The sequence below is a fragment of the Protopterus annectens genome, chromosome 3.part1, assembly GCF_019279795.1.
Source record: "Protopterus annectens isolate FY-2018-M chromosome 3.part1, PAN1.0, whole genome shotgun sequence".
NCBI classification, from domain to species: domain Eukaryota; kingdom Metazoa; phylum Chordata; order Ceratodontiformes; family Protopteridae; genus Protopterus; species Protopterus annectens.
In genome coordinates, this window is record NC_056732.1 from 285,139,233 (window position 1) to 285,164,444 (window position 25,212).

Consider the following 25,212-nt stretch of genomic DNA (forward strand, 5'->3'; position numbering starts at 1 on the left):
ATATCACTATTGCTCTCAACCAATCAAGGACACATAGAAGACTCCTGGACAAACGTGGACAGAAACAGGAGCAATCATGGACACTTAAAATATTACAACCATTAATCTGCCGCACTGACAGAATATGTGAGTGCAACTTATTGTACAGGTTCTGCAGGAACAGACATGTACAAGTGTAATGATTGTCAGTATTCTATAAGTAAAATTCACCACCCCTTCCCCCAAAATGACCACTTTTTTTGGAGGGTTTAAGTGGGACAGTGTTAAAAGCAGAGTTGAAATCAAGTCAAATCCTGGCCAGTTTAGAGGTCTGCATGACACATAAGTCACAATCACCAGCTGCAAGAATCAAACCCATGCCTTCAATGTTGTCACTGAGCTGTGCATTTACTGGGTACAACACAGATGTATCACACAAGCATCTAGTAGAACACCTTGAAGGGAAGTCTTTACTGTCAAATCCTAATAAGTATGAATCCCAAATAATAGTTTGGTATGGCCTACTGGATGTGTAGGAGTTCACTGTGCCAAATGTGATACACTTGACTAAAGCATCCCTACCTGAATAGGTATCACCCATATGGATAACAACACATACAAACACCACACTATTACGAGTGGATTCTGTACATGCAGCTGGGTACTGCATGCATCTGCCACATATAATAGCAATGGATATTGTCTGAAGCATCTGTGATTGATGCATGAATTAAGAAGTGATCCATTATAATGAATGGTACAGCAATATGTGAGACTGATGTCAGTCAATTCAACAACTATGCCCATGTGCACAGAAAGTACAGCAATGCAAATTCAAGTGTCAATGATCAACGAAGCTGTCACTGTAATATTGTACACATATGTGATGTAGTGGTACATCCATGACACAGTACAGTCGCACTCTAGCTGTATCTATGCTATAGTTGGACTTTGTAGTTTCATAGGTTCATAAGACAGTACTAGGCTAACAGCCCAAGAACCCTTACAAGCCTAGCCATATTTAACCTGAGTTTCTCAATTTTCAGTAGCTGGGTGAACAACATTCACAGAGGTATGAGCCTGTGCTATGGTATCTAATACCGACTGCTTCAGTCCATGATGGACATGAGCACCACTCTAGGAGTAAATTTACAATTACCCATCCATTGATCTAGGTTGAGCTTGTACAGGGTTATTAAAGGGCTTTGCTTTACATGAAAAGGAAGCTTTTTCTAGAAAATGGGTAGTCTCTGAGAGATGTATCTATTTCTCCAACATGATTTGTTTATGTCAGAGGCTAGGTTAAGATCCTTGGAATGAGTGACCCTTGTGCAGTTTGATTTATGAATGTGTAGCACTTCTATCAGGGCTGGATTGGAGATTACCCTGTAGGCCAGACACAGATTCCCCCTTAGCAGTCTGTAAGAGACAGAATACAGTGATAGGGCTATCAATATTTCTGCATAGGACTTGTTTTTTATACTCTGCATCTTCCTGGTCTGAAAACTCTGGGGTCACTTCAGCTGTTGCAGATGTCTGGTGAGGTACATGCAAAAGTGATTGTACTCAATTACTGAGCTGATGTGGACCAAGTACAATGGAATTATAATGTCCTTGGATCTGGATGCCATACCCTTACTTTATGAATTGTGCAACATAAATGAATCTTCTCACCACTGTGGAGACATGGTAGTCAAAGTTCAAATTACTATTCTGATCACATACCACTGGATCTACTGGGTGTATATCATGTTATCGAACTTTTAAATGTTTGAACGTCATATGTTTGAACCCATATGATCAAACTCTTAAAAGTTCAAAAAGCTAATAAAATAAACAACAGAAAAACACACATGACCATTTTAAGCAGGGGGGTAAGCCCCTTGCCCCCCCCCACTCATTAAATATACCAACTCCAAGATTGCACTACAGTGCAGGAAAGGGAAATCTTCCCATTCTGCACTGTAAGGAGATCTCTGTTGAAACGTTCAAACTTTTAAAAGTTAGATCATGTGGTGTTGACCACCCGGATCTACTATTAGGGTGGTGCTGTCCATATTGTAATTAGCTGGGGTATTTGCTTTACAAAAAGGAATAATTATGCAGTTTTTTACATTTAGTTTCAATTCATGGCTCTGGCACCAGTCATTTGTATGCATTAATCCTTTCTGCAGTATATCAGTATCATTCGTGGATTCAGTGATTACCCCCAATTTGCAGTCATCCATAAACCTGGTCATCCAAAAGCTATCTACATTTGCCTTGACTTCTCAGAAATAAGTACAGAACAGGAGAGGACCTAGTACATTACCTTGTGGCATGCCCCTGGTGACTGGCCTCTTGCTAGAGATGAATTCACCCACTTTGACAGCATATGTTCTGTCAGTGAGTCATTTGGCTACCCACCTGGTGGCGTAGGGGTTTATGCTCAGTTGAGAGAGTTTCTCTCATATACCTGAATACAGAATTGAAAACACAAACGGAACACCACTGCAGCCAGAACGATGTAAAAGAAAAGAAACGCAATTTATTTAAAGACCAAAACAGCGTTTTCGCTTCCAGAAAGCCAGAAGCTTCATCAGCAGTTGAAAGGATTAAAACCTAATGCATTTAAAACAAAGTAACTGGCGCTTGTTGACGACATCACACAAGCGCCACAAGGTTGCTTAAAGGGGCAACAATGAAACTTAAAAGGTCAACAATAACAAGGAGAGCGGGTAAATACAAATACATAGTATGCCCTGTAAAACTTATATAAAAGAATTAAAACATTCTATAATGAAGTGTGAAGCTAAAAAGCTGTATATAGTGAATATCAATAGACAAAAGCAACTAAATGTACTACTGCATCGGGTCACCTAACAAGAGCAAGCAATTAAAAAAGCTACATATCAAAGGAAAATCAATATGTTAAGGTTGCTATTACTTTAAACTATAGATGAAATAGAACACTGAATGGGCTTAACCCTAGCAAAGCATTATATGCCACATTATTCACTGTCCTTGGAATTGACCAGTGGGATAGGTTGGTACGCCACCAAGAGTAAAAAAGTACTATCTAAGGTAGCTCTTATATTTAAGAATTGCAGCAATGTTACAGTTTTTGTTTAGCCCAGGAAATGAAAAGGCGTCCAGTTGGAGTTGCCATTCGAGCTCACGAGTCTCGACAATGAGAGATTGTGGGCCACCTCTGATATCCATGCTGATATGATCAATGCCCATGAACAGGAAGCTGTGGCCGCTGTTGTTAAGAATATGTTTTGACAATGCGTTGTCGCTTTTCTTATTGTTGATAGCATAGATGTGTTGGTATATACGGTCACAGAAGCGTCTATCCGTTTTACCAACATAGAAAGCTGCGCAGCATTGGCAAAATGCTACGTATACTATGGCCTTCGTTTTACAATTAATTTTGTGATTGATGAAATATTTCCTCTCCCCAATGATGAAAGAGTTACCTACTCGCAGGTGGCCCGATGCAGTAGTTTCATTGTTGCCCCTTTAAGCAACCTTGTGGCGCTTGTGTGATGTCGTCAACAAGCGCCAGTTACTTTGTTTTAAATGCATTAGGTTTTAATCCTTTCAACTGCTGATGAAGCTTCTGGCTTTCTGGAAGCGAAAACGCTGTTTTGGTCTTTAAATAAATTGCGTTTCTTTTCTTTTACATCGTTCAGGCTGCAGTGGTGTTCCGTTTGTGTTTTCAGTGAGTTTCCTTGTTTTTTATTCAACTCGTTTGAATACAGAATTGTGTCAAGTGCATTTGTCAGGTCAAGCTAGTTGGTATGCACAGAAGTCAACCAGATTTTACAGACATGATCTACCCTTAATGAAACCAAACTGGGTTGGGTCCAGACTCTGGAGATTACCTATGTCCTTGTTGGATCCAGAGTCTGGAGATTACTTATGTCCTTGTTGATAACGTCCATGATGATTCTCTCCATGGCCTTACAGATGAGGCTAGTCAGGCTTATGCTTCTATAATTCCTTAGGCTGGTTGATGGTCCCCCTTGTGTAGAGGAATGCCTGTTGCTGTTCTCCAGTATTCTGTGTTTTTAGCCTTAGAGAGCACAGAGATGTCCTGATCTCCTGAGATAAATGGATGAGGAATGGTGGCAGGTATACTTTGGGGGACGACCATTGAGAATCCAAATCTGTCAGCTAGCAGGTTGGCTATTTCCCCAGGTTGAGTATGGGTGGTGCCATCCACAACCAACTACGTGCATAGCTATGTATATTCCCCTTAGGATTTTGGATGTAATTTAAAAATGCTTTAAAAATAATCACCTCCAAATACAACCTTGGGTATGAATTACATGTGATGCAGTGGAACTGTTAACGCAGTCATAAACATCATTACATCAGTTGTACATTAAAAGCCGATATGTTTATCAGTGGAAATGTGTGGGTGAGGGCCCTGGCACCATATATGGATACATTGCAGCTGTGGTGGATGTGGTTCAGGCAGAACAGTTCATCATCTTCTTTCGGCTGTTCCCGTTAGGGGCTGCCTCAGTGGATCATCTGTTTCCATTTCTTCCTGTCCTCTGCATCTTGCTCTGTCACACCATCCACCTGCATATCCTCTCTCACCACATTCATAAACATTATCTTAGGCCTTCCTCTTTTCCTGTTACCTGGTAGCTTCATCCTTAGCATCTTTTTCCCAATATACTCAGCATCTCTCCTCAGCACATGTCCAAACCAACTTAATCTTGCCTCTCTGGTTTTGTCTCCAAACCTTCCAACCTGGGCTGACCCTCTAATATACTTATTCCTAAGTCTGTCCACCCTCGTCATACCCAGTGCAAATCTTAACATCTTTAACTCTGCCACATCCAGCTCTAACTCCTGCCTTTTTGTCAGTGCCACTGTCTCCAACCCATATAACATAGATGGTCTCACTACCCTCTTGTAGGCCTTCCCTTTCACTCTTACTGGTACTCATCTGACACTCTTCTCCACCCACTCCATCCTGCCTGTACCCTCTTCTTCACCTCTCTTCTTCACTCACCATTACTCTGAACTATTGATCCCAAGTATTTAAACTCATCCACCTTCGCCACCTCTACTCCTTGCATCCTCACCATTCCTCTATCCTCCCTATCATTCACACACATATATTCTGTCTTAGTCCTACTGACCTTCATTCCTCTTCTCTCCAGAGCATATCTCCATCTCTCCAGGGTCTCCTCCACCTGTTCCCTACTCTCACAATGTCATCTGCAAACATCATAGTCCACAGGGACTCCTGTCTGATCTCGTCTGTCAACCTGTCCATCACCATTGCAAATAAGAAAGGGCTCAGAGCTGATCCTTGATGTAATCCCACCTCCACCTTAAATGCATCTGTCACAACCACTCCACTCCACCTCACCACTGTCACACTACCCTCATAGATATCCTGTACCACTCTTACATACTTCTCTGACAATCCCGACTTTCTCATACAATACCACAACTCCTCTCTAGGCACCTTGTCATATGCTTTCTCTAAGTTTACAAAAACACAATACAATTCCTTCTGACCTTCTCTGTACTTCTCCATCAACACTCTCAGAGCAAACATCGCATCTGTAGTGCTCTTTCCTGGCATGAAACCATACTGCTGATCACTAATCATCACGTCCCTTCTTAACCTAGCTTCCACTATTCTTTCCCATAACTTCATGCCGTGACTGATCAATTTAATCCCCCTGTAGTTACTACAGCTCTGCACATCACCCTTATTCTTAAAAATTGGTGCCAAAACACTTTTTCTTCATTCCTCAGGCATCCTCTCACTTTCCAAGATTTCATTAAACAATCTGGTTAGAAACTCCACTGCCATTTTACCTAAACACCTTTATGCTTCCACAGGTATGTCATCAGGACCAACAGCCTTTCCATTCTTCACCCTTTTCATTGCTATCCTTACTTCCTCCTTGCTAATCAGGCAGAACAGTTAATGACACAAATGCTGACAGTCCTACAATGCTACTATGGAGCACCTGAATAATCCTTGCAAATAGCAACATAATTGGGCATACAATGAATTCTCCAAGGTTGCAAGTGCATCTCAATATGTCATATGTTTGTGTATATAACAACATTACAACATATGGATGAACCCAGGCACATGCCTCCATGTAATCAGTTTTATGTAATATTGCTGTATGTCAGATAACATTTCCAGATGCTGGGTATACATATGCACATATGTGCCATACAGCAGCTGTCTCTGTGATGCTTTAATGAGAACTATGTAGAATGTTGATATACTCCACTACAATAGCATATGCCTTACTAAAGCAATAATATACATAGCATCATCCCATGTCAGCAGTCCTGAGGAGGCTGTTATGGAAGGAACATGTAACCCAATGTTAGCAGCAGCCATCAATACAGTAGCTCAAATCACAGATTGGATTACACTGTTGTAGAGCTACAGTACAGCTATACCTCAACATAGCACATCTAGATGACAACAAAATTGGCATGCAATGTCCATATGGTCATAGGATATTACTAGGCCGATGGACAAGACCACATAAAATCATAGCCATTATTATATCATTAAAACCCAAATCTCTATATCCAGGTGATGGAAGATATTAGGGGTACATGCATATGTGTATATGTGTTTGATTTTATAGCAGATTGCCTCTGTCCATATATCACATGTGCACCTCCCCATGACAGAATTCCCAATCACACACACACACACACACACACACACACACACACACACACACACACACACACACACACACACACACACACACACACACACACACACACACACACCAGTGTAGGTATGCCATCTGTATTCCATACAACAAAAGACTAGCACCACCACAGATATCTGACTTTAATAGTATCAGAGTGCACTTTATAGGGAATGAAATCATCAGTGTATGCTGATAAAAAGGTGCTTGGGAGAAATGCCTGACATAGGTGTGGATTCACATCCCACTCTTAAGAATGAACACACACACACACACACACACACACACACACACACACACACACACACACACACACACACACACACACACACACACACACACACACACACACACACACACACACACATTCAACCTGACTGCTGTGAGATTAGAACACCTATGTATTTAGTTACACAAGCTAGAAAATACAGTATTTAACAGTAGCACCACCACACATGTATGACTTTGATAGTCTCAGAGTGGAATTTATAGAGTGTATGCTGAGAAGGAGATGTTGGGAGGATTATCTGACATAGCTGTGGGCTCACATTTCACTCTAAAATTGCCTTCAGAGTGATAGTTGAATGAAGATACACACACACACACACACACACACACACACACACGCACACATGAACATAAAAGCTGACTGCTCTGAGATTAGAACTCCTACCTATATAGGTTACACAAGCCAGAGAACACAGCACTTAATGCTAACACCAATAGACAAGTCTGACTTTAACCATACCAGAGTGCAGTTTTTAGAGGATGACATCATCAGTGCTGAGAAGATGTTTGAAAGGAGCGTATGACATAGATGTGGACTTGCATCCCACTGTAAAATTGTCTCTAGACTGATAGTTGAAGATACACACAAGTTAGCTGCTGTGGAATTAGAACCCCTACTAAGCTAGCTACATAAGTTCAAGAACACAGTACTTAATGCTTGCGCCACCACAGATGTCTGAGTATAATGCTGTCAGAGTGCACTGTACAGGGGATGACATTATCAGTGTATGCTAAGAAAAAGATGTTAGGGAGGAATGTATGACATAGATTTGGACCTGTTTCCTGGTGTAAAATTATCTGTAAACTGATAGTTGAAGGAAAAGAAACTCACACTCAAGTTGACTGCTGTGAGAATAGAATCCCTACCTTTCTAATTATACAGGCTGAAGAACAGAGTACTTAATGTTCATGTCAACAAAAATGTCTGGGTGTAAAGCTATCAGAGTGCACTTTATAGGGGATAACTTCTTCAGCATATGCTGAGAAGAAGATTTTGGGATCAGTGTCTAACATAGACGCGGACTCACATCCTGGTGTAAAATTGTCTCCAGACTGATAGCTGAATGAACACATACATACACTCAAGTTGAGTACTGTGAGATTAGAGCTCCTACCTATCTTGGTTACACAAGCTAGAGAACACATTACTTAATGCTAGTGCCATGGCTCAAGTGTGACAATGTGACAGTGCACTTTATAGAGGGTGACACTGTTAGTGTATATTGAAAAGATGTTTGGAGGAGTGTCTGACATATCTATGGACTCACATACCATTCTAAACTTGTCTCTAGAGTGATACTTGAATACACACACACACACACACACACACACACACACACACACACACACACACACACACACACACACACACACACACACACACACACACACACACACACACACACACACACACACACACACACACACACACACACACGTTAACTTGCTATGAGATTAAAACTCCTACCTCTTTAATTGTACCATCTAGAGAGTACAGTACTTACCAGTTGTACCAGAGCACAAATCTGACTTTAACAGTATCAGAGTGCACTATATAGAGGATGACACCATCAGTGAATGGTAAGAAGACGATGTTGGGAGGGCTTTATGAAACTGCTGTGGAGTCATGTACCAGTATAAAATTATTTTAGGAATGATACACGAAGGAAGGCAGCAGGAAGTTGAACCAAGCTCTTCTGACTAAGCACACAAGTTGACTGTTGTGATATTCGATCCCCTACCTAACTAGTTACACAACCTTGAGAACACATGGCCACAGCACATGTCTGACTTAAACATTGTCAGAGTGCACTTTAAGGAGATGACATCATCAGAGTATTGTGAGAAGAGGATGTTGGAAGGGCTATATGAAATTGCTGTGCTCTCATGTACCAGTGTAAAAGCATTTTCTGCATGATACTTGAGTGAGGGGAGCAGGACCCAGAGCTAAGCTGTTCTGACTATAGAGACACACACGCACATACACACAGACAAACACACACACACACACACACACACACACACACACACACACACACACACACACACACACACACACACACACACGTATGTTGACAGCTGTGAGATTTGGGTCTATATTCAGTCATTGAATGTAAAAATTGCTGAATGACATTACATGGAAAATGCTGTTTAGCAAAACTCCTCAGCCCCCCCGCTAATTATATATACCATCTCTGAGATTGCACTACAGTGGGGAAAGAGCAAATTTCCTGATAGTTGAAGGAAAAGAAACTCACACTCAAGTTGACTGCTGTGAGAATAGAATCCCTACCTTTCTAATTATACAGGCTGAAGAACAGAGTACTTAATGTTCATGTCAACAAAAATGTCTGGGTGTAAAGCTATCAGAGTGCACTTTATAGGGGATAACTTCTTCAGCATATGCTGAGAAGAAGATTTTGGGATCAGTGTCTAACATAGACGCGGACTCACATCCTGGTGTAAAATTGTCTCCAGACTGATAGCTGAATGAACACATACATACACTCAAGTTGAGTACTGTGAGATTAGAGCTCCTACCTATCTTGGTTACACAAGCTAGAGAACACATTACTTAATGCTAGTGCCATGGCTCAAGTGTGACAATGTGACAGTGCACTTTATAGAGGGTGACACTGTTAGTGTATATTGAAAAGATGTTTGGAGGAGTGTCTGACATATCTATGGACTCACATACCATTCTAAACTTGTCTCTAGAGTGATACTTGAATACACACACACACACACACACACACACACACACACACACACACACACACACACACACACAGACACACACACACACACACACACACACACACACACACACACACACACACACACACACACACGTTAACTTGCTATGAGATTAAAACTCCTACCTCTTTAATTGTACCATCTAGAGAGTACAGTACTTACCAGTTGTACCAGAGCACAAATCTGACTTTAACAGTATCAGAGTGCACTATATAGAGGATGACACCATCAGTGAATGGTAAGAAGACGATGTTGGGAGGGCTTTATGAAACTGCTGTGGAGTCATGTACCAGTATAAAATTATTTTAGGAATGATACGAAGGAAGGCAGCAGGAAGTTGAACCAAGCTCTTCTGACTAAGCACACAAGTTGACTGTTGTGATATTCGATCCCCTACCTAACTAGTTACACAACCTTGAGAACACATGGCCACAGCACATGTCTGACTTAAACATTGTCAGAGTGCACTTTAAGGAGATGACATCATCAGAGTATTGTGAGAAGAGGATGTTGGAAGGGCTATATGAAATTGCTGTGCTCTCATGTACCAGTGTAAAAGCATTTTCTGCATGATACTTGAGTGAGGGGAGCAGGACCCAGAGCTAAGCTGTTCTGACTATAGAGACACACACGCACATACACACAGACAAACACACACACACACACACACACACACACACACACACACACACACACACACACACACACACACACACACGTATGTTGACAGCTGTGAGATTTGGGTCTGTATTCAGTCATTGAATGTAAAAATTGCTGAATGACATTACATGGAAAATGCTGTTTAGCAAAACTCCTCAGCCCCCCCGCTAATTATATATACCATCTCTGAGATCGCACTACAGTGGGGAAAGAGCAAATTTCCTGATCCCTACCATAATGCAATCATACTTGAATGGCTCAATGAACAGCATCTTTGATGAAATATGCCATTGGATGCTTTTTCCGTTCGATGGCTGAACATAGACCCCGTGAGATTCGATCTCATACCCAACTAGTTACACAAGCTAGAGAACACAGTACTTAATGCTAGTGCCAGAGCACAATCCTAATTTTAACATTGTGGGAGTGCACTTTATTAGAGGATAACATCATCAGTGTATGGTGAGAAGAGAATGTTGGGAGGGCTTTATGAAACTGCCATGGAGTCATGTACCAATGTAAAAACATTTTCTGAATCATACTTGGTTGAGGGCAACAGACCTGGGGGTAAGCTCTTCTAACTATGTACACATGTGCTCAGACATAGAGACACACAGAAATTAACTGCTGTGAGATTCAGTCCCCTATCTAACTAGTTACACAAGCTGGAGGACACAGTATTTAACACTCACACCATCACAGATGTCTGATTTTATCAGCATCACAGAGCTCTTTATAGAGGATGACATCATCATAGTGTTGCAGGTACTGTTCTGAGACTTGTGTGCAAAGCCAGGACTTGTGATATGATTATGTGATTGCAATTTGCAAAAATACATTTAAATACATTCTGGTAACTTAGGTGAAAGAGGTTGTCATGAATGCATATTGTAGAACTGAGCGATACATGCACCTGTTTCTCAGGTTGTTGTATAGATGACACACTTACACATGCACACACACACACACACACACACACACACATACACACACACACACACACACACACACACACACACACACACACACACACACACACACAGACACACACACACACACACTGGGAACACCAGTAGTGCAAGGATGTAGGTATGAGTCTTCATATTCAGATGAAGTGACGCCCACATTAACAGAATTTACTGATAATATCAATGTGATATGATCATGGATGAACAATGTCCAGTGTCACTATAAATCCATACCAAATGCAATAGTGCAGTTATGTTCTGTAGTATGCAGACTAAAAGGTAAAATATGTAGTGTCAAACATTTTAGAAAAGACAGTTAAGCAGAAGGAAAGAATAACCTTGCTGGTAAAGCATGAGAGATGACAGTTCCCAAGGAAGGCTACAGATTGTTCTTTTTCTGTTCCTTTCTCAATGTAAGAATCAAGGAAATGTTAGACAATGGGACAGCTAGGCCCCTATAAGACTGCAAAACAAGACAAGGCCTGAGAACCAAGGCTAAGGAGGCATGTAAAGCATTACAGGGTTTTGGTATTATTAAAATATACTTCAGATACAGTTTGGGAAGTCAGTTAGTTAGTTTCACCTGACATACAGAAACGATTAAGCTACAATACAGGCACTCAAGCCTGAGTACAAAAGACAGGTCAAATAAAGACTGATTCAGTTTACATCATTCAGGACAATCAGAATATATGTGCAGAAACTTTGGATATATTTAGCAGCACTGTTATTACTAACCAGCATTCCAGCATTTCTACAGACTGTTATTGTTTATCAGCACTGTTAATGAAGACAGTATTCGGATGTTGTAAACATCTAGTAAAGCCTTATTAAATGAACTACAGGGTTTGGAGAATTTATTCTGAAACGTATGCAAGACTTGGGCCATAAAGGAGAGACTGGCACCTGCTCAGCACGAGTTTGGATAATTAACAGATAAAGACTTCCATTTCAGTCTCATTTCAGTTGTTTCCAGTTAATTCCAGTGTAGTAAAGTTTCAATCAATTCTTTCAAATGTCAGACAGAATGTGTTCATTTAAGCACACATGTCACTCCCTTCTCATGTGTTTATGAATGCATTTCCATTAATAAAAGATTATAGCCCAGTAACCAGAGTAAGACATGCTAAACACCTCTTGACAAAGCGTATTGCCAAGAAGTTAATTTGTGCAGATTATGGTAAAGTATTAGTGCATGCATGATTCAGATTTTGGGAATTCAGTTTGGATTTGTGAAATAGCTTGCAAGCTATGTTAAGAGAGAAATTGCTGGCAGCTACTATAATGGTCATGCTCTAGTCTATCTTTGAAATGCTCGGGCCAAAGTTTATTACATAAATGACTGCTGCCATTACCTTTCCCATTTGCATGAGGTTAAGCACTGAGCAAACATGGCTGTCTGCTTAAGGAAAACATTGAAAAATTTAATGTAGTACATCTTCCTTCACACAGGCTCACTGGTGATTCATGGCCATCAGCACTCTGGACAGTACTGAGTGTGGAAAATGCACCTAGCTTTTCTGTGCTATAGTATGTAAGAGCAGCAAGCTTCTGGTCAGAGCATGGGTGCACCAGGGTTAAAATCCAGATGATTCTCATTCATTTAACAAATGCTGCCAGAATGGCGTTAGCTCAACAAGTGTGCTCAGGTCTGCAAATAATGTGACAACCAATGACTACATTAAAGTATGTGTCTTCCACAAATTTTATCAGTAATGTCTACCTAAAATACAACTAATAGCTGTCCTGCAGGCCTTACTGCAAATCATAAGTTAATTGTGTGTACAGATTTCCACAAATGACAAGGGGTGGTACATCTTTTGAAATAATTAGTATGACTGAGCAGATATGCTAAATATTTTTGTAGGGTCAGATATCTTGAAAAGTATGTGCAATAGGACATTTGCCACATCACATTGGGAATCCTCCAGCAGATCTTGAAACTTTGCACACTACAGCAATGATAACCCATTGAATAAGGTAACGTGTTTGTATTATCCATCAACAGAGTCATGTCAGTATACAGAAACCATGAGATGACTTGTACATCCATCAGCCTAATAGATACACACATATAAAGAGGGGTGCGAGTGAAGGGGTGAATACAAGGAGAGATCGACATACACATAACAATGTTTGGTGTAATGGAACATTCATGGCCATGTTTTGGTGTGTTCTCATTATTAACCTGCCATCCTCTGTAGCATGAAGTGATTGATATAGGGGTAAAGAAAGGTTAGGAAAGGGACAACAAGCTTGTGAAAGCAGAACTAAGTTGGATAAATATCTCATAGTTCTGAGGATGGGTGTCACTTCAAATCCTCTTTTTGGTCCATTATTCAATAGATCTCCATGAGAACTCATAACTGTGGCAAATGTTAAGAGGTGTGTGATTTAACATATCATGCACATATTACTTCACACTAAGAAATGATGTGAAATGCATCAGGAATAGAACCCTTGATGCTATGGGCAAACAAGAAAATCATCAGTCAAGTGATTTATATCAACACTCCACATAGGAAGTTGCATTCTGTTACATTTATCAGTCTAAAGGACTGTCAGAGTAACTGTTTCAAAGTAGTGTCTTTACTCTGTTCTAACTCTGTGTTCTTGCTCACTTTTGTTCTTTTATTTTATACCAAGAACTTCTTGGTGTAAAATAAAAGAGCAAAAGCACTCATTTACAATACTGTTGACTCATTACATGCTGCTTTATAGAATTTTTTCCTATTTCATGTTTTGTTGGTTCTAAGCAACTTTTTGCTTTGGTTTAACTCTGTGTTCTTGTAGTGCACCATGTTTAAGCACAATTGCACAGAGATAACTGAACTACTGTGACAGATGGCAAAAGCTCACCAGGTTTTGCCATTATACAAGAGAAGCCATTCACCTCCACTCGGCATTGGTGCTCAATGTCAAACTCTGTGCAAATGCAGAGGACAAAAAGTTAATTTTTTTCTGGGACATTTCTGGTCATGTATGTGGTATATGATTCTATTTTTGGCCGGATTAAAGGTGTCAAAATTGGGCATATAGGACAGTGGTCAAATGGGGGGCAAGCAGGGGGAAGAAAAAAGGGGAAGCAATAAAGGAATTTGCAGGAGAGAATTAGAAAGAACCATAGTTCTTCACTTTTTCAACACAGTAATGTGGACATGTAGAGAAAATCTGATGAATTTGGACTGTCATTACAACACAAATGAGTGACAACAATGCAATCATGTCCTCTAGCCAATTTGACCAAATCAATTGTGTTCTGAAGACACATATGCAAAGTGGAGAGCTATGTATATGACAAATAGTTTTTGTGGGACAGATGTCCATTTTTTTCAAAAAGAGACAAATGGGGAAGGGACATAGGGATGTGAGGCTCAGTTAGGTAGTGTAATTGAGGAAGCAGGTGCAGTCAAACAGGACAAATAAGACAGATACACGGATGGTGATGGACACAAACGGTTGCTGGACACCATGACTGGGAACAAGTAGGAGATATTGAGGCACATGCCTGTCACATGTGAGAATAATAAGAATCTAGTCCTCACCCTCATAACTGTCAACATTGTCCCCTTCCTCAGTTCCCTGTAAAGCTGCTTGGCATGGGAGTATCTTTTCTATGCTAATGAGCACCCTCTCCAGGTGGCTGATGCAGGTATCAAGGCCAGTTTCTAAGACATCATGCATCATCCCTGGCAACTCCTGGTTGGTGATATAATTATCACCTCCAATAATACTGCTGGAGAGTACCAATTCACCAACAGCTAGAGGAATGCTACCTGATGTGGATGGCCAGGTAATGCAAGTGGGATGTGTTCCAGAGGTATTGATGCAGCAGCTGGTGGAGGGTTGGCAGGCTGTGCCACAATGGCTGGCCTGCTACCCTATGCATAAAAGCATTCCATTTGTTGGCAGAAAGGACAAAACAGTGTGTTCCCATTTAACACATGGAAAAAAGAGAGATAAATGGAGGGGTGAGACAAAAAAGAAATAGATGATCATAGCCATGATATGTTACATTCATGCTTTATTACAATAAATATACCTTTATTATTATATTATCTACACAGCTTTCACAATCCCAAACATGATTGTGAATTGTTACAAGTAATCCATGGAATATCCACATATTTCATATACAGTTTTAAAGATTTTTATTTTATTGATTTATTTTACATTTGTTAACCGGGTTAGTCTAACTGGATACATGTCCATTTTCAGTAGAGGCCCGAGGAGAAAATCTACAAGAAAAATAATAATGTTTATTATACAGAGAGTACACAGTAAAAAAGAAGAATACAATTAGATAAAGTAAGCACTCATTAACAAAATGTTACTGCATCAGCAATAAGTCAAAAAATTAAAACGGAGACTATCTTACATTTCAGTCGTTTGGAGCAAAGCAATTAGCAGAGTCCGTTTTAAGCATAAATTCAGTTAGGATAAGATAATATAGATTAACCTAACAACATGGCATTAAAGCCAATATTACTGTAATTAAATTTAAAAGTGATTCTTCTTGAATGTGACTGTGTAGGTTACTTGTGGGAATTGATTCCACCTAATCTGAATAAGTATTACCCTTGCCAAATACAATTACCAACAGCTACAGAAGAAGGTACACATGCTTGCTGTTACACTTAAGATCTGAATGCTTAAGTGACTACTGATTTATATAATCCCAATATATTTAATACAATCATGTTCATTTGTGCTGCATACATACCGCTTGCCTCTTTGAGTCTTTCCAATCTCTCAGCATGTGCCCCCCTGTTCACTGAGATTTTGTGTGCAGATGTAAAATAAGAAAAATTAGAAAAAAAAGAGACACAAAAGCATTATGCATACCAGTCTTGTCTATCTACACCATTCCATATCATTTTGAGATGCTTTATCTGTACAATTACCCAACTATGGGATGTCACCAGTTCTAAATTCATCCAGCCACTGGCCGAGTTGTGCCTGCTTGCACTGTTTCAGGTTACTGTAATGGTGCCTCCACTGCTCCCCCATGTGTGGTATGTCACTCACAATGGAGACAGCCTTGGCAAGCCTGTTCCAAGCCTCAGCCTTATACTGAGACCCAAACAGTACCCTTACAGTAGCCTACAGCTTGTAACACTTCATGAGGAGTGCATCAAATATTTTTGACTCCTCCACACCCCACCTCTGTGACCTGAATTTGACAGTATGCTTCCCATCTCCTGCCATGTCTGCAAATGTCCTCCAACAACAGTACAAGTTTTTTCCTGCCAAATTGTGATATCGCTTTTTACAAACAGTGAGCAAACATGCACAACCATGCCAACTGCATTTGCATGATGGTAAGCAAAGAGAAACATTGCCAAATAAAGAGGCAGGGAGATTATAAAACAGCAATGATGATGTGAAAATTTGGCATTGATTTATGGGATGTGTGCTGATATGCCTGGTTACACTTTTTTTCCAATGGTCAACACTGAATTAATAAATAATTTGGCTTTTAAACCATGACTTTGAAGGAATCAGTGGGATGACTTGAAACCTTATGTGGAGACTTACATACTGTTAAAAGTATTGTAGAAAAACTGCAAGGAACCACCACGATGAGTATTAAACAATTTAATTTAAAATAAAGAACAAGCGCTTTCATGCACCACCATGGCGCGCTTCATCAGGTTACATCAATTAGTTAAAATTCATCCTTTATATATCAGAAAACTCCCAATTAATCAATTTAATCATCAATTAGAAAAACCTATTAAATCATTTAAAGAGATAGTGTCAAAATAACATCAAGCTTAAATATAAAGTACATCTTTAACATATAAAGCATAGCGCTATTGAATACAACTAAGAACTTCCATCAATATAAAGCAAACACTGATTTAAGTTACACATCTCAACCTAATGATCCATTCAAAAGTTCATATCCAGAAATAGATTCATAAACCTGTCTTTCTTCTACGTATAATACTTGTTAAAAATATAATACTGATGTTTGTTAAAAAAGTAAATATATATCACCGAAAATGTCATAGCGATATTTACAAAAAGGCAGTATATTTAGATGCCCATAAAATGTGTATTTTAATCATTAATGACAATGTATATATATAGATGGTTTATAGAATAAATAAAATAAATAATCTAACTATAAATTCATAACTATATTAAATAGATGAATCAATAATGTTTATTCTAAAACAGAAACTAAAACTTTAAAAGTGAATAATTCATCTATCTCCTAATAAAGCTGGTCTGATACTAACCGCTAGATTCAGACCAGGTTCAATATGAGACCTGAAGTTAAAAATCCATCTTAGCTCATGGAGTTCAAGAGACCCCATGACATCACCTTCTCTCATATTATTATGCACTATCTGAATGACCCTAAACTTGAAATGATGTTTGGGGAATAGCTGGCAATGCTTAGCCAGTGCATTACTGATGTTCTCCTTTCTTATGTCGTAGACATGATTGTATATGCGATCCCTTAGCCTCCTTGATGTCATACCTACGTAGTAGGCATCACATAATTCACAGGTGGCTAAATAGATAATATTTTTGGAATCACATGTTGCATAGAAAGTTGGTGTAAATGTCATGACTATTCCTGGCACTTCAAATGACTGAGTTTTTGATATGTAACTACACATACTACATTTAGTGCACGGATAAGTTCCCTTCTTATATCGTGACCTAATATCTATTTGTCGAACATCCATTTTATCATTACAAAGTAGCCTTTTTAAGTTCAAACTATTATTAAATCTAAAAGTAGGTTTTTTACCTACTATCTGTGCTAGGGTTGAGTCAAGTAGAAGGATCTTCCAGTTGTTCTTAATGACATTCATGATATGATGTATATCATTAGTATATTTAATGCTAAATGGCAAGCTTCCTTCTTTGCTCTTAAAATTGTTAATAGGACCCCCATTTTTAACATATACAGATGTCCCAAACGTTGATGATGTTAAGTCATTAACTAAATCAACAGGATAGCCTCTACTAATAAAACAACTCTTTTGGAAATCCACCAGAGTATGTAAGTCTTCTTGTTTACTGCAAAGCCTAGAGATTCTAGTTATCTGCCCTTTTATCACGTTACGAAATATGTAACGAGGATGCATGCTATCAAAATGGAGGATTGCATTTCTCCAGCATGGCTTCCTGTATAGTGTTGTGGTAATATTACTTTTGTCATCTTTAATGATGGTGATATCCAAAAAATTGACGTGAGTATATGAATATTCAAAAGTAAATTTTAAGAAGGAGGTGGTAGATTCCATATAGGCAACAAATTCATACAATGAGTCTAAATCATTATTCCAAAATAAAAGGATGTCGTCTACAAAGCGCCTATACAAAATTATATTTTTAAATCTCTCATTATTAAAAATATATCTACTTTCCCATTGATAAATAACTAAATTTGCATACGCATTGGCACAGGGAGTGCACATGGCCACTCCCCATGTTTGTGCATATGTTTGATCACGAAAAAGAAAAACATTGTTATTTAACACCATATCTAAAAGACTACAGACTAACATCTGACTTGCATTATCTAATGTTCCATCAGCATGCAAATATTCCCGAATAGCTTCCAAACCAAAATAATTTGGTATGCTTGTAAATAAATTCTTAATATCTAGTGTTACTAATAAAGTATTACTCTGAATATTATTACATAGGGAATCCTGTTTTAAGTCATGTAGCAACCCAAAAGAGTCTTTTAGAATTGTAGGTATTAATTTGACCAAAGGGCCCAACTTTGTCTGTATAAAAATCGAAGCATTTTCGGTCACCCAGTGCTTACCTGAAACTATTGGGCGTAAAGGGGGAGGTTGCACCCCTTTATGCATTTTGGGAAGGCCCTTAATTAAAGGTATCAAGGGGGAGTCAATTATTAAAAAATCATATAAATTCTTGTCTATACAGCGACACATAAGAAGATCATAAAGGGTGTCATGAACACCTCTTACTATAGAGCCCACTACTGTTTTATCTATGAGCTTATAAGCTGCATCATTATTTAGCATATTCTGCATTAACTCAATATAGAGGGAGGTATCCATTGCTACCACCCCTCCACCTTTATCAACAGGTTTAAATGTGATTTCGCTGTTATTACAAAAATTGTCAAGACAACATTTCAAATTGGCATTCAAATTGACATATATTCCTTTATGCTTTTTCTCCTTGTAATACTTATAAAAATCTTGCTCACAAGAGCGTACAAAACAGTCAACCATGTTATGCATTGGGGGTATAAATAAACTTTTCCTTTTGCATACATGGGATGTATGTATAAGGTCTTTATGCGAGGAATCAAAAAACAGTACCTTGAGTGAAAGTGTCCTGGCAAAAAGACGAAGCGCTATAAGTGTTTCTGAAAGTTTGCTTCCCCTGGATGGAATAAAGGATAAACCTTTGTTAAGGAGTATCTGTTCATCCGCTGTAAATTCAAGAGAACTAAGATTAAAAAACAATGTATTCAATTCCTGGTCTTTCGCCGTGCTTCCGGTACCTCGCCCGAAAATTTCCTCTTTCCTTGGCCTCGGCTCACAGAACGCATAGGTGCCCTGGCTTTGTATGGAAGCGGGAGGTTTAAAGAAGGGATGCCAGTAGCTGTGACAGATGTTATAGCATTGCTTGATTTCGGTCTCGCTCCCAGTGCATCATTAGCTTTTAAACCCTGCTGATTACAGGGTAAAGAGATATTGGAAGGAAATATTTCATCATTATGAGTATCACCCAAGGGTGCCTTTCTGGCGTGAGACTCATTTAATAACTCAACATGTTCAATGTGTTCAGCGCTAATGTTCATTGAGGGAGTGATATCATTGACAGTTGATTCAACTCCATTCCTATTGAACCTTGGCCAAACAAAAATCTGGCCCAGCTGGAGATCTTGGTAGTCCCGTTTAAGTTTCTTTAACTTTATTTGTTCAAGTTTGTTGCTATAAAATGCAACCTGCCTAAGCATGTTGTTAAGCTTAGAAACATATAGGTCACCTTTATATTTTTGTAATAAATTCTTATGCTCATCCTCCACTTTAGCAACAAGATCCAATTCAATGGGAGTAAAATATTCAATTAGTAGATTAATATACTTAGTACCAAAATCAATATTTAGTTGTTGCCATCTACGCAACAAGTCCGGATGGCTATCACCATAGCTCGGCCTACACAATACCCGCATACCGCGGGGAACTACTTTAAAGTGAAGACAAGCCTCCAGTTGTCTTCTCTGCCATATAAGCCGATGGAGCTTATATAAGTCATTCTCTAAAAGTCTTAGAGAGCTGTAATAGTCTTGTAGATTCTCCACATTGTTAGAAACAATAGGTTGAGTATTAAGCTGAAAGTCCAAACTCAGCAGAGGGTTCTCCTGCTGGTGAAAAAGGTTATTCCAGTCCTCAGTACCGCCCGTACTTGCTGGATTATAATCAAGCTCAATGTTTGTAGAATCCATCGTGTGCTGGCCAAAAATGCAAACGAAAAACAGGAATAATAGCAGCAGACAAATGATGACCATCCAAAGGTTCCTTCCAACGCAAAAAGATCAATTGTAGAAAAACTGCAAGGAAACACCACGATGAGTATTAAACAATTTAATTTAAAATAAAGAACAAGCGCTTTCATGCACCACCATGGCGCGCTTCATCAGGTTACATCAATTAGTTAAAATTCATCCTTTATATATCAGAAAACTCCCAATTAATCAATTTAATCATCAATTAGAAAAACCTATTAAATCATTTAAAGAGATAGTGTCAAAATAACATCAAGCTTAAATATAAAGTACATCTTTAACATATAAAGCATAGCGCTATTGAATACAACTAAGAACTTCCATCAATATAGAGCAAACACTGATTTAAGTTACACATCTCAACCTAATGATCCATTCAAAAGTTTATATCCAGAAATAGATTCATAAACCTGTCTTTCTTCTACGTATAATACTTGTTAAAAATATAATACTGATGTTTGTTAAAAAAGTAAATATATATCACCGAAAATGTCATAGCGATATTTACAAAAAGGCAGTATATTTAGATGCCCATAAAATGTGTATTATAATCATTAATGACAATGTATATATATAGATGGTTTATAGAATAAATAAAATAAATAATATATACTGTTAAAAGTAATTTGAAAAGTTAAAGTAAAAGTAATTTGTCCAATGTGAGATTCAAACCTATGTAAAAAATAGAATGCATACATTTGTATATAGATGATTATTCTTCATTGCCACAGATGAAGTGTTTGACAGTCATAGTCATCACAGATATATAGTTTAAAGGGTGACTGGCGCTATACTTCAATTAAGCCTGTATGTGTATAACATCACAAGGTCCTGGCTTATGCATCCTCAGGTGTGATACAGGACTAGTGTCTGAAAATATACTGGAAATTGATGGTTTTGCATTACTTTAGTAATAGATTTTTGAATTTTGGTACATACATCACAATACATTCTGTTTTACAGTCATACTTGGGTTATGGGGGATAGATGATTATCATCAAACTATTAGCTTCATCAGAGGTATGCAAATGCATTGTATTACTTAATTATCATTGTCATGATAAACCAGTTACACACATAATATATGTAATACCTACACAAGTATGTGTATGCTCAATCAACCTGCTATACATAGTTATTTGTAATGCAGTATTACCTTTATAATCACAGTTTTGTGAAAAATAACTTGGGACACCTTTACTAAAAAAGTGGAGTGTGTTGGATTAGAACCCTGACTCACCATGAGCTCATTGCACTTACACCGAGTGCCACAGGGAAAGAGAGATATTTTCCACACTCAGTACTGTCCAGAGTGCTGATGGACTCTCACCACCACTTAGACTGTTTACATGAATGAAGGCAAAACAAATTAAATTTTTAACTTTTTTTCTTAAGTAGTGAACTGGGTTTAGGCACAGATAGGCAATCTGCAAATGGAAAAGGTAATCGCTAACATATATTCTTTATATAAATACTCATTATGGAATTGCAGTGGTGGTGCTGCGATAGCGTTGTCGCCTCACAGTAAGACGTCCTGTTCAATTCTCAGCTAGAGCGTCTTCTGTGTGCAGAATTGCGTGATTGGGCATACCTTTGTTGAAGGTTATGCGTCAGGGCCGGCAACTTGGCACGTAAAAATCTACTGCCAATCATTAGCGGACCGGAGTTCCTCTGTGGTGACCCCTAACTGGGAAAAGCCGAAAGACACAACAACAACCCTTCCACAGTAAAAATAACTACTGTAGGACATCGACCCCATTTTACCTATGTTCTCTCTTTTATAGCTCAACATATTTATACCTTGTGCCATGCAGACAGTCAGGTAACAGGTGGAATATCTGCAGTCATTAATATCCATGCTGCTGACTGCCACACAATGCTGCTAAGTGTGGTTGTGCTTTATAATGTGAATGACATTACATTTTCAATTTTTAGGCAGTTAACATTACTTATGCTAAGCCATGTGCTGCAGAAATGGTAAAGCCAAGAAAAACAATTAAAAAAAGTGAAGTAAGTTTAAGCAATTAGACACCACTGGATTTGAACCATCAGACTATTGCAATTACATAACACAGTTGTAGTGGGTTATCTCTCTTTGACACAGACAAAACTTTGTAATAACAATCAGAATATGTTCATACAAGCAATTCAAATTTCATATCCAGTATTAACAGTTCATACGGTTGGACATTCTTGGCTGTACATGTGTGGCTAATGTATTTAGTGCAATGAGTTAGCACAAAAAAATATTTATGAATATTTGTAAAAAATGCAGCTCTGTCTACCCTTTGTATTCTGGCCATTTGTTCCCTTATCTCTGCTTTGCTGTCAGGCATGCAGTCTATAGTGCATTTCCTATCATTTTGATTTCAAGGTGTGATAAAATATATAACAGTGAACAACAGCTTTCAGCAAAGGCAGGAGACTTGTGCTATTATGGCTAAAGAATTACATGTGTGGTGCTTTGCTTTATTTAAAACTTCACTGCAGTTAGTTCCACACTTTGTAAGTGTATCCTCACTTATGGACCCACTGCAGGGAAGGGTGTCTGAATTGCTGTTGTGTTTTCCTTCAGTCAAAGTAATCATTCACAGTTGCAAGCCATTAGCACCTAACAATGCTGTAGAGGCAACACTATGTTTACACCTTCTCATGAAGTCAAATGTTTGGTAATCAGCAATTCTAATGAGTTAATACCTCATTTGCATCTTCCCATTGCTCAGAAGGCTGAATATACACTATCAAAAGATAACCGTGTAGCTAGAGAACTTGAAGGTGAGGAGACTTGTGTATTTGGACAAAACAAAAGATTGGTCTTTCCTTGAAGGTGATTTCTCTGCAGAGAAGCACTTATTTTGCTAAGAAATGCTTCTGTTTTTCACGGACATTTTACATTTTGTACCCTTTTAGAAATGCATTTATATAGCCAGTAGAAAAATGAATGTTGATCAGTATGCACTTTTTATATTTTACTGTTGGTATCGGTAGTTTTGACAGGCATTTACATTTGTGAAATAGACAGGTTATACTTTCAGCACAACTACATTCTTATCATTTGCTTTTGGTATTTCACATGGGATTAGAGAGAAATGTAATGTACATGTTGCCAACACTGGTGTTCATAGGTTCATAGGTAGGTACTAGGGTATATAAGCCAATCCAAATGGTACCCTGGCTTTTGCCACCCAAGAAAATTATTTTCCTGTGCCCCTGTCAAGCAGAGTCACAGAGGTGATCCCCGGGGTGAATTTCCTATCTCCCATCCAATCATCAATATTTTTCTTGAAGAGTTCTAATGAGGATGTTTGTTTGATATAGATAGGTAGTTTGTTCCAGAGTATGGGAAGTCTCTGAGACTTGAATCTATCCCTCCAGCATGTTCTGTTTATTGTGGTGACAAGGTTTAGGTCCCTAGAGCATGTAGCTCGGAGGGATTGGGATTTCTTTACATGGAGCACGTCCAACAGCTCTGGGTTTGACATAGCTTTATATGTTAGGCAGAGATCGCCTCTGAGTAGGCGATATGCGACAGAGTAAAGCTGGAGTTTTTTGAGACGGTCTGTGTAGGACATCTGTTTGAGGCTGGTAATCCTCTTTATGAGGTATTTATGTGGCCTTTCCAGTTGTTGTAGATGTCTTGTGAGGCACATACCAAAAGGGGCGTTGTACTCTATAATGGGTCTAATGAGTGATGAGTAGAGGGGAACAATGACCTTTTTCCTGGATGAGAAACCTTTTGTGATGAGGTGTGCCACATAGAAGGATTTCCTGACTACTGTGGCGATGTGATTATCAAAGGAGAGACTACTGTTCACTTGTGTCCCAAGGTCTCTTATCACACTTTCAGTGTTAAGTAGACTACCGCCTATGTGGTAGTTCATGGGAACAGAGTTTTTACTAAAAGGGATGACAATGCACTTTTTGGCATTGAGCTTGAGGCCATGACTTTGACACCAGGCATCTGTCTCAGTGAGGCCCTTTTGTAGGCTATCCACATCATTAGGAGATTTGATTATGGCTCCTAGCTTGCAGTCATCTGCGAACTTTACTAGCCAAAGACATTCTGTGTTAGCCTGTACTTCAGAGAAGTAGATACCAAACAGGAGAGGACCTAGGACTGAACCCTGTGCTACTCCACTTGTCACTGGTCTGAAGTTTGATTTAGAGTCTGCTACTTGCACATTGTGGGCTCAGTCAGTGAGCCAGATGGCAACCTATCTTGTGACATAGGGTTTTATACCTAGTTTAGTGAGTTTGTCTATAATGCTTCTTACATGGCCCCAGGTCAACCTACACAGGTCTCAGTGAAAATTAACTGGCATTCATAATTTGCATTCTT